Below are 12,277 nucleotides of genomic sequence, written 5' to 3'. Positions count from 1 at the left end.
AAAAACAGCATGGGAAAAACCCACCCCCATGATTCAATTACCTCTCACTGAGTACCTCCCATGACATGTGAGGATTAGGGGAGCTACAAATCAAAATGAGATTTGGGTGGGGACACAGCCAAACCATATCATTCCACCCTGGCCCCTGCCAAATCTCATGTCCTCACATTTCAAAACCAATCATGCCTTCCCAGCAGTCCCCCAAAGTCTTAACTTATTTCAGCATAAGCTCAAAAGTCTACAGTCCAAAGTCTCATCTGAGACAAGGCAAGTCCCTTCCACCTATGAGACTGTAAAATCAAAGCAAGTTAGTTACTTCCTACATACAATGTGGGTACAGGCATTGGGTAAATACAGTCATTCCAAATGGGAGAAATTGGCCAAAACAAAGGGCTACAGGGCCCATGCAAGTTCGAAATCCAGCAGGGCAGTCAAATTTTAAAGCTCCAAAATGATCTCCTTTGACTCCAGGTCTCACATCTGGGTCACGCTGATGTAAGAGGTGGGTTCCCGTGGTCTTGGGCAGCTCCAACCCCTGTGGCTCTGCAGGGTACAGCCTTCCTCCTAGCTGCTATCATGGGCTGATATTGAGTGTCTGCAGCTTTTCCAGGCATATGGTGCAAGCTGTTGGTGGATATATCATTCTGGGGTCTGGAGGATGGTGGCCCTCTTCTCACAGCTCCACTAGGTGGTACTCCAGTAGGGACTCTGTGTGGGGGCTCCCACCTGACATTTCCCTTCTGCACTGCCCTAGCAGAGATTCTCCATGAGAGTGCTGCTCCTGCAGCAAACTTCTGCCTGGATATCCAGGCATTTCCATACATCCTCTGAAATCTAGGTGGAGGTTCCCAAATACCAGTACTTGACTTCTGTGCACTTGCAGGCTCAACACCACGTGGAATCTGCCAAGGCTTGGGACTTGCACCCTCTGAAGTCATGGGCCATGCTTGGCCCCTTTTAGTCATGGCTGGAGCAGCTGGGATGCAGGGCATGAGTCTCTACACTGCACACAGCATGACAACACTGGGCCTGGCCCATGAAATCATGTTTTCCTCCTAGACCTCCGGGTGTGTGATGGTAGGGGCTGCTGTGAAGACCTCTGACATGCCCTGGAGACATTTTCCCCATAGTCTTGGGGATTAACATTTGGCTCCTTGTTATTTATGCAAATTTCTGCAGCTAGCTTGAATTTCTTCTCAGAAAATGGTATTTTCTTTCCTATTGCATTGTCAGGCGGCAAATTTTCCAAACTTCTATGCTCTGCTTACCTTATAAAACTGAATGCCATTAACAACATCCAAGTCACCTCTTGAATGCTTTGCTGCTTAGAAATTTCTTCTAGCAGATACCCTAAATCATCTCTCTTAAGTTCAAAGTTCCACAAATCTCTAAGGCAGGGGCAAAATGCTGCCAGTCTCTTTGCTAAAACATAATAAGAGTCACCTTTGCTCCAGTTCCCAACAAGTTCCTCATCTCCATCTGAGACCACCTCAGCTTGGATTTCATTGTCCATATCATTATCAGCATTTTGGTCAAAACCATTCAACATGTCTCTAGGAAGTTGCAAACATTCTCACATTTTCCTGTCGTCTTCTGAGCCATTCAAACTGTCCCACCCTCTGGCTGCTACCCAGTTCCAAAGTTGCTTTCACATTTTTGGGTATCTTTTCAGCAGCACCACATTCTACTGGTACCAATTTACTGTGTTAGTCCATTTTCATGCTGCTGATACAGATGTATCCGAGACTGGGTAATTTACAAAAGAAAGAGGTTTAATTGGACTCACAGTTCCATGTGGCTGGGGAAGCCTCACAATCATGGCAGAAGGCAAGGAGGAGCAAGTCGCATCTTAAGTGGATGGCAGCAAAGAGAGAGCTTATGCAGGCAAACTCCCATTGTTTAAAACCATCAGATCTTGTGAGACTCATTCACTATCAAGAGAACAGCACAGGAAAGACCCACCCCCATAATTCAGTCACCTCCCACCAGGTTCCTCCCATGACATATGGGAATTGTAGGAATTACAGTTCAAGATGAGATTTGGGTGGGGACACAGCCAAACCATATAAGTAGCTATACCATTTTACATTCCCATCAATAGTGCACAGAGTTTGATTTTTTTCCACATTCTTGTGAACACTTCTTATTTTCTGTTTTTCTTTTTTTTTTTTCTTTTTTTTTTTACATAGTAGCCATCCTAAAGGTTGTGAGGTGGGTGGTGTTTTATTATAGTTTTGAGATGCATTTCCCTAATGGTTAGTGAAGTTGAACATCTTTTCGTGCGCCTGTTGGCCACTTGTATATTTTCTTTGGAGAAAAGTCTACTGAAGTCATTTGCTCATTTTTGAATCTGGTTGTTGTTTTTTGTTGAGTTTTAGGAGTTTATATATTCTGGATATTGATCTCTTATCAGATATATGGTTTGCAAGTGTTCTTTTCCATTCTGTGTGTTGCCTTTTTACTCTGTTAATAGTGTCTTTTGATACACAAAAGTCTTTTTATTTTCATGAAGTCCAATTTATTTTTTCTTTTGTTTCCTGTGCCTTTGATGTGAAATCTATTGCAAAATTCAATGTTGTGAAGCTTTTGCCCTATATATATTTTTTTAGCAAGAGTTTTTAGTTTTAAGTCTTATATTTAGGTCTTTGATCCATTTTGTATTAATTTTTGTGTATGGTGTTAGGTAAGGATTCAGCTTTATGCTTTGGGCATGTGGATATCAAGTTTTCCAAGCTCCATTTGTTGAAAAGACTGTCTTTTCTCAATTGAATGGTCTTGGCACCCCTTTCTGAAATCATTTGACCATATATGCAACAATTTATTTCTGGACTTTCTATTCTATTCCACTGCTGCATATGTTTATCTTTAGGCTAATATAACTCTATTTTGATTACTGTGGCTTTGTAGTAAGTTTTGTTATCAGGAAGTATGAGTCCTCCAGCTTTATGCTTCTTTTTTTCAGGTTTGTTTTGGTGATTGGGTTCCCTTGAGATTCCATATGAAATTTAAGATGGGTTTTTCAACTTCTGCCAAAAAAAAAGTCTTTGGCATTTATTGCAGAAGGTGTAGTGGTAATGAACTCCTTCAGCCTGTATTTATCTAGAAATGTCTTAACTTCTCCCTCAATTTTGAAGGGATGTTTTGCCAAATTAGGATTCTTGGTATACCTTTTTTTTTTCTCTTGGCATTCTGAATATATCAGTCTGCTGCCTCTGGAATCTAAAAGTTTCTGATGAGAAATCTGCTGATTGTCTTGAGGATCCCTTGTAATGTGATGAATCACTTCTCTCTTCCTTCTTTAAAAATTCTCTCTTTGTCTTTGTCTTTCAGCAATTTAATTACAATGTATCTTGGTGTGAGTCTCTTTGAATTCATGCTACTTGAAGTTTATTGAGCTTCTTAGATGTTTATACTTATGTCTTTCATCAAATTTGGCAAGTTTCCAGCTATTATTTCTTCAGATGTTTTCTCTGCTTCTTCCTTTTTCTCTGCTCTTTCTGGATCTCCCACAATATGTATGTTGGTCTGCTTAATAGTGTTCCACAGGTCATTTAGGCTCTGTTCACTTTTCTTCAATCTTTTTTCTTTCTCAGACTTGGTATTTCCATGGTCCTCCCTTCAAGTTTACTAATTTTTCTACTTGCTCAAATCTGCCTTTGAATTCCTCTAGTGAATTTTCCAGTACAGTTAGTTTCCTTTTCAACTGCAGAATTTCTTTTTGGTTTCTTTTTAGAATTTCTGTCTTTCTTGATGTTTTCATTTCTTTACATATATCACTTTCTTGACTTTCTCCATGTGTGTCTTAATTCTTTAAACATCTTTAAGACAGTTGTTTTAAAGTATTTGTCTAGTAGATCTGCTACTACTGCCACTAGGTCTTGTTTAGGAACACTATCTATTGTTTTTTTCTTTTCCTTTGAATGGATCATACTTTTCTGTTCCTTTGTGCTCCTTGTGATTTTTGGTTTTAAACTGAGCTTCTGAACCTAATAGTGTTGTATCTCTGGAAATCAGATTTCCTCCCATTCCTCACGGCTTGCTGTTTGCTTTGTTGTTGTTGTTGTTTATTTGTTTGTAGTTGTTGTAGGGTGCCTCTTTTCTGAAGATTAGGCTGAACTGTAAACTTAAGGTCTTCTCAGGTCTTTTCTGAGCCTGTGCCTTTCCCTGGGCATGCACAATGACTTTCAAATTTTTCTTGTATATGTAGTTGCTTTTGACTATCCTAGTATTCAATCTCTGGTTCACAAAAGGAGAAAAAGAGAAAAATTAAAAAAAATGCTGTCTCTTTAAATTCCCTAAAAATCATTTCAGTCAGATGAGGAGGAATTTGCAACAATGCAGGGAATAACAAAAAAGGCTGTCACTCTTTGTCTAAATCTCCATGATCAGAAGCATCAGTGATCAGGGCATGGATCCCAGATATTTGGAGAACAAGGCCCTTTTTGCCCACATTTGCTCCTGCAGATTTTATACAAGCTGCTCTAGAAATATGTGCACAGCTGCCTGCCACAGGGCTGAGGGTTGGGGTACTGGTAACTGCTACTGTGCTAAGAGCTGAAGTTGACTAAAATTAACTATAATTTATTACCTGAGTCTTCCCCTGGAAGTGGTAAGCCTTCAGTAGACTACAGAGTTCCAAAATCCTATCATCAGACAGATTCTGCCAGTATGATTGTTGCCTTAGTTGGGAAATTCTTGGTGCTTCCTATTCTATCATCTTTTTAGAATCTTACCTGTTACATTTTAATTTTATAAAATGTTTAGAATATATTAAATTTGGGGTTTTTTAGTGGGAATAATCAATAAGCATGAATGAAAATGCATAGTGGCCAAATTATTCTGAGTTATGATACTTTGGGAGAGTTCAGTTTTTTAAAAAAGTAAGTACTGTTGATGACAGAAGTCAAGCCTTTTGTAAAATGGTCAAAGGAAAGGACTCATGTTGGGATTGATCACAGTGTTGTTTTAGAATTAGACAAACATGGACTCTAGTTCCAGTTCTATCACTTACCAGCCTCATGACCTTTAGCAAGTTATTTAACCTTGCTAAGGTCTCTTTCCTTCAGTAAAATGGGGAAGTAATGCTTGTCAGATTAGGGCATTACCAAGAGCATTAATGCATCTTCCACACAGCCTGGCCCTTAGGAAATCAGCGTTACTGAAATCCTCTTCTTTTTCCATTTACAATGATTTGTTTTAGCATTTTGTGATTAATAATAATGCTGATTAAGTTTGCAAAATAAGATATGCTGCAGTAACCCAATTCGGCCTGTGAGCCAGTTTGTGGAAAATACAGTCTTCCACAAAATTAGAACCTTGGTGAAAATCCTTGTAATTGTAAGATAACCTTTTCTACGTCATGTATGGCTCCTTTAACATCATCTTCCCTGAGGGTTACGCTAATCTCTGCTCTCCTGAAGACTTCTAAAGATAAAAAACCCATTACTTTCCATCTTATTTATATATAGCTCTACCATATAGAAAGTTATTGTTCCACTTATTTGAATCTTTGGAGTTGAGACAAAAATATAATACCCATGATAGACTTCTTATTGCTGTTGTCATTACGATAATGAGGTTTTACACAATTGACCACCATGTAGTGCACTATGTCACAAATAACCATATAGAAAATGACCTCTGCTGTAGCAAACAGTTCCTTCAGTGGTGTGATGTAGTTCAAACCCTAGCTGGAATAGAAATTAACCTGGCGTAAGTCACAATTTTAACATTAGTCTCAGGCTTTTTGTTTTGGTCAAATATTTTAAGTTAGGAATCTCAGGATGAGATGTATTTGGGATAGAGGGTAAAGGGTTTTATGGCATCAGATGGTTTATACTGTTGTTCAGAATCTTCCCAACCTCATTATTTGCTATCTTTTTTTAAGTGATGGTGTTTAATATGCTACCTTGTATCTTTTTTTGTTGTTTCTGGTCTAGAGTCTTCCATAAAAACAAGCATCCAGCAAGGAGTGGGTGTTTTCTGCCCCTCTGTGGAGGCAATTGAAAGGAATGAAGAAAGAAGTGGCATAAGGGTGCCTAGCTCCAATTACCAGAAAATGTAGTTTTTAGACTTGAATTGCATTATCAAAGTAGATCTTTGGGGTTCTGACTAGCTGATAAAACTTTCCAACCTCAATTTAAAATGTAGGAGACTTCTGGAAGGTCTACTTCTGTCTGGTGATGTCTCTAAAAGTAGAAGATATTTATAGATTGAGAGGACTGTACTGTTAGATGCTGGGGTGTCTCATTAACCTAATGGGATCCAGTCTTAAAGTCAACTTCTGAGCTGATCGTACGAAGCCTGAGAGAAAATGAAGAACAGTAGTTAATGAGAGAATTTGCAAATGTTAGCAACCCAAACACAATGGGAAACATTTCATTTAGCATTATCAGTGAAACAGGATGCCTTTAACATAGTGATTGGAGTCTTGGGGTAATACTTCCTTTGGGCTTGCAGGATATTTGACCTTGCTTAGGGTGTACCAATATTTTACACTTTCCTTCCTGGCTTCTTACAGTCCTTTATTTTGCATACCTGGCTCTGATAATGGTATTAACTGGCTGCCTGGACAAGAAAGCAGACCAAGCATAGTGATGTGGGTCCAGATAAAATAAGTCACCATGAGATCTCTATTTGGTCAGCTGCACCTCACTTCCAGCTTTGGCTTCAATTGTTGTGTCACACCTAGACTTAGCATATAAAAATGAGAGAAGACTTTGAGGCATATTGGTTCTAGACACTAATATTGAGCCATATTGGTTCACTTTGAGCCATATTTGTTCTAGACTCTTTGAGCCATATTGGTTCTAGACCCTAACCATTGATCTAAAATTTTCAGAAAGGGATCTCTTTTTATATGTTGTGCTTGGAAAAAAAATTTAGGAACGTGTTCATCTATGAGAATGTTTGAAATATGGGCTGTATTTGTGGCACTATGTTGCTACTTTTTTCCATACTTAAAAACCAGGAGTTTGAATTAGGTCAGTGATTCTTTTTGTTCCATTTGTTGAATGTTATTTAAAATATTTTGTAAACCAAACTGTGTAATGATCACTTTTTCTACTTTTTAGTAACATAAAAACATACAAAATTTCTGGTCAAAGATCACTATGAGTACAAATTACTCTTCCTCTACACTGGTTGATTCCCCTTTCCAATAAAACAACTTATTCATAGACCTGTACCATTTTGTCCAGTCTTATGAAACAATGACATTCATTCTCAGATCTTCATTACTGCTTCCACTGGTCCCTTAAGATCTAGGGAGCTAGAATTAGGAAATCATTAACTATTAAGTTTTTGAGGTTCCTTCTGGGACTGTGATGTTCCTTTTTTCTTTTTTTTTTTTTTTTTTTTGAGACAGAGTCTCCCTCTGTCGCCCAGGCTGTAGTGCAGTGGCGCAATCTCAGCTCACTGCAAACTCCGCCGCCCGGGTTCACACCATTCTCCTGCCTCAGCCTTCCGAGTAGCTGGGACTACAGGCACCCACCACCACGCCCGGCTAATTGTTTGTATTTTTAGTAGAGACAGGGTTTCACCGTGTTAGCCAGGATGGGCTCGATCTCCCGACCTCGCGATCCGCCCACCTTGGCCTCCCAAACTGCTGGGATTACAGGCGTGAGCCACCGTGCCCAGCCGGGGACTGTGATGTTCTATGACAGTATCTAAATTTGTCTTCTGATTTGTTTTTATGGACAGTGTCCTTCTGGCCAAGGAAGAGATCAAAGCATCAAATTAACTATTACTCATTAATTATGGCCTGCAAAAGAAATTGCGTGTATAAATGTTTACTATTTCAAATGCTGAGATATAGGTACTTTATAATAGCACTTTTTCTACTTTTTAAAACGTATTTTTTAATTCTCTAATTCTGAATAAGCTCTGTGTACTTGAAGGCTTCAGAGGACCTAACTGCTATTACAGCTTTGGAAGATGTTTCAGCTTGTCTTCTAATGAGATGTGGAAATAACCAGTGTAAAGAAAAAAATATATATACATGTGTGCATATATGTGCATATACATATATATGTATATGTGCATATATGTATATATACATATATGTACCTATATGTACCTATGTATACGTACATATGTATATGTACCTATGTATACGTACCTATGTATATGTACCTATATATATGTACCTATGTATATGTACCTATGTATATGTACATATATGTATATATACATAGGTACATATAGGTACATATATGTATACATATAAATGTACTGCGCTGCCAGTCACATCAAAAGTATAGCACCTGCAATTATGTACTTGATGATAATAAATGACTTTATTACTAGTTTATTTACTGTTCTATACTTTTTAATCATTACTTTAGAGTGTACTTCTCTTATTAGAAAGAAAAAGCTGGCTGTAAAACAGCCTCAGGCAGTTCCTTCAGGAGGTGTTCCAGAGGAAGGCATTGTTATAATAGGAGATGACAGCTCCGTGCATGTTATTGCCTCTGAAGACCTTCCAGTGGGATAAGATGTGAAATTGGAAGACAGTTTTATCGAAGACTCTGACTCTGTGTAGGTCTAGGGTAATGTGTATGTTTGTGTCTTCATTTTTAACAAAAAAGTTTAAAAACCAAAAAAAAATTTTTTTAATTTAAAATTAGACAAGCCTTATAGAATAGGTATATAAAGAAAATATATTTTTATACAGATATACAATGTGTTTGTGTTTTAAGCTAAGTATAATTATAAAATAATCATTTTTTTAAATTATAAGTTTATAAAGTAACAAGTTACAGTAAGCTAAGGTTAATTTATTATTGGAGAAAGAAAAATATTTTAAAAATAAATTTAGTGTAGCCTAAGTGTGGTGTTTATACAGGAGCCTACAATAACGACTTAGACCTTCACTTTTACTTACCACTCACTGACTTGCCCAGAACAACTTCCAGTCCTGCAAGCTCCATATAGTGCCCTATATATGTGTACCATTTTAAATCTTTTATACCGTATTTTTACTATTTCTTTTCTATGTTCACATATGTTTAGATACACAAATACTTCCTATGTTATGACAGTTTCCTATAATATTCAGTGTAGTAGCATGCTGTGTAGGTTTGCAGCCTGGGAGCAATAGGTTGTGCCATACAGCCTAGGTATGTAGTAGATATGTAGTAGGATACACTATGTATGGTTGTGTAAGTACATCATATCGTGTTCATGTAGTGATGAAATCACCTAATGCATTTCTCAGAACATATCCTAGTCATTAACAACACATGACTGTATTATAATTAGTGTAAAGATAGATATATATAAAGTTATACGTGTGTGTGTGTGTGTGTGTGTGTGCGCGCATATTAAATTATTAAGAGCAGAAGGAACTGTCCCTCAGATGGACTGTTAGGGAAGCACCAAGTTACTTCAAGATAGGAGTGTTGTGCCAGCTCTATTGATGATTTCCATTTCCCTGGAAAGTCCTCCTGTGTTGCATTTGAGGAATATGCAATAGGGCTGAAAATCATTGTTTTCCCTAAGGGGCTTCTGACCTTAGTGGGCATCAGGATCTCCTGGAGCGTTTATTAAAACAGACTTCTGGGTTCCACCTCAGAGTTTCTGATTTAGTAGGTCTGCAGATGGGACTGAAAGTTTGCATTTCTATCACGCTCTCAGTTACTGACAGACTCTAAAACTCTACTGTCTGTTTCTTGTTTGTGTGCAATGGTACTGGATACTGGTTTTTCCTAGCTGATTTCCTTTTTCTGGTAAGGAATTTCAACTTTTTTTTTTTTTTTTTGTCTGTAATAGTATCTGGCCCCTTCCCAATGCTCAGTCATAATCCCTGCCAGTTTGACTCAGCACCTGTCAGTCCCAGATTGGATTAACTTTGCACAACTTTAACTCCCTCTTTTAGTCCCCTTTCTTGGAAGCTACGTGTTCTTTGTAGGCACACATGAGTGCCATCTCCCCAGGCCATGTTCTGGCAGCATACAGAAACTGTGTGAACTTAGACAAGCCACCTAATGTGTCTGATCCTTGGTTTCCTCATTTGGTTCAGGGAAAGATTGCCTGGTATAAGGTGGAGCTTTGAAGGGGATATTGGTGCTGTTATTTGGTGGCCAGTAGTCATTAAGAAATGCTCGTGAGTTTCTAAAGCCATTTTGCCTCCATGAACTGGGTAGAACTGTGCCACAAGGCAACAGAGAAAGCCTAAGATCTTCAGTTGTCCTGCGCTTCAACAGCCTGAGGACCATCACTCTCCTTGGGCTCCCACGAGCCAGCCACGTACCCTGTTTCTACACCAGCTCTGTGCTTTACCCAACTCTCTCCTGTATTTCTACTCTCAACCTAGAGATCTCATCTGATTCCGTGGCTTCAAATACCACCTATACAGTGATGATTTGTATGTGTCTGGGTTTGGCTCTGACTTCTCTTCTGAGCTCCAGAATCGTATGTATATTCTGCAGCCAATTCAGCATCTCCACTTGGCTGTCTAAATTTAACCTGGCCAAAGATCAACCCTTGATAGACACACCTGAATGCTTTCCTCCAAAAAGAAAAGTTGGGCACCATTTCTCAGGCCAAAAACCTAGATTCTTATTATCCTAGACTCTTCTTTTTTTTCCCTCAAATATCTCCTATCAAATCCATAATACATTTTTAGGTTTCTCTATGAAATATGTTTGAATCTACTTATTATATCTCCAATGTTACAACTTTGGACAAAACCACTGTCATCTTTTCCCTGGATATGACAATGACCTCCTGACTGGTGTTTTCGGTCAATTATTGCCCCCTTCTTTACATAGAAGCTGAATTGGCATTTCTAAGTTTGATAAAATGTTCTGTTTACAAGACTTCGGTGGCTTCTCATTAAATTCCAAACATTTTACTATGACTTTTAAGACTCCATTTCAGTGTTTGCAATAAACATTGTGTATCAAAATTACCTAAAGAGCATATATATATACCTAAAGAGCATATATATATATATTGCTGCCAGGCTTCACACCTATGCAGCATCTCGACATACGTGTATATATCGAGATCCCATCATCAGATATAGAGATTCATTTGGTCTTGGGTAAGGCTCAGCATAAGTAGATTAAATGCTTCTACAGATGATTCTAATATATAACTAGGGTTGAGAATTACTGTTCTCTTCAAGAGGCCACTGATCTTAGTAGGCATCAGAATCCCCTGGAAGCCTTGCTAAAACAGATTTCTGGGCACCGCCACAGAGTTTCTGACTCAGTAGGTCTGTAGAGAGGCCTGAAAGTTTGCATTTCTAAGAGTTCCCATATGATGCTACATTTTGATAGCCACTGTTCTACAAGATCTGGTTTCAGTATACTTCCCTGATGTCATTTTCCCTCGACTCATTACTTCGTTTACTGTATTCAGCCATTCTGGCCTTTTTGTCTTTCAAACAATTTAAAATTTTCCTGCCTCTGGCCTTTTGGATCAGCTTTTCTTCTGTAAGAATATTCTTTTCTGAACTTTTATAATAAATAGGGGTTCATATTCATCATTTGAGTGTTAATTTAAATTACATTTCCTCAAAAAGGATTTTCCTGACCATTCTAGCTAAAGCAGAAACCCTAATTACTTTACTGTATATTGGTGCTTTTGATATTCTCTTTAGCCATTATTGGCATCTCAAATTTATATTAAATTTTTTATTTACATTTATTGTTGGGGAAGGCATAGGTCTACTGAGGAGAACTCTTTCCTTGGGGTTTTAACAATTCTTGGCATACAGTGTGTACTCGACAAATTAATATTGACAGACTGATTGGTATGGATTTTGGAATGGAGAATTAAATACCATTCTTGAGAGGTGAATTGAGGGCTTTCCTTTGATGTTTTCAGTTTTCCCTTGTGTGTAACTTTCATAAAATAAAGAGAGTGTTACGAACTTGAAACTTTTTGAGGTACCTAAGATTTTATATAAATAAATTCCATCCTCCTGAGTAGTGTTTTTATGCTTTTGTTTGCATAAGTTATTTTTTCCTCTCATTTTCCATCTCATCTACTTTCACGTACAAGCTAGTGAAGGAGAAGCAGCATCTGTTTTTTTTTTTTTTAGTTTTTAGTTTTAATTGACAACCAATAATTGCATATATTTATGGGGTAAAAGTGATATTTTCTTATGTGTATACACCATAGAATGATAAAATCAGTAATCAACGTATTAATTGCTTCAAATATTTATCATTCCTTTGTGGTCAGAACATTTAAAATACTCTCTTTTAGCTACTTTGAAATCATCTTGACCAAATCCTCACTTGAGTTCAACCTAAAAGTAGATATA

The 12,277-nt window shown here is 37.8% G+C and overlaps 1 protein-coding gene across 3 annotated transcripts in view; it reads left to right on the top strand.

Moving 5' to 3' along the window:
- ADAMTS3 (ADAM metallopeptidase with thrombospondin type 1 motif 3) overlaps positions 1–12,277 on the top strand; it is a 356,812-nt gene that overhangs the window by 105,771 nt on the left and 238,764 nt on the right. The gene's annotated exons all lie outside the window — the stretch shown is intronic.

Source organism: Pongo abelii, chromosome 3 (genome assembly GCF_028885655.2).
Source record: "Pongo abelii isolate AG06213 chromosome 3, NHGRI_mPonAbe1-v2.0_pri, whole genome shotgun sequence".
Taxonomy (NCBI): Eukaryota; Metazoa; Chordata; class Mammalia; order Primates; family Hominidae; genus Pongo; species Pongo abelii.
Note: the sequence above shows the minus strand (reverse complement) of the source record. Positions and strands in the feature narration are given on the sequence as shown.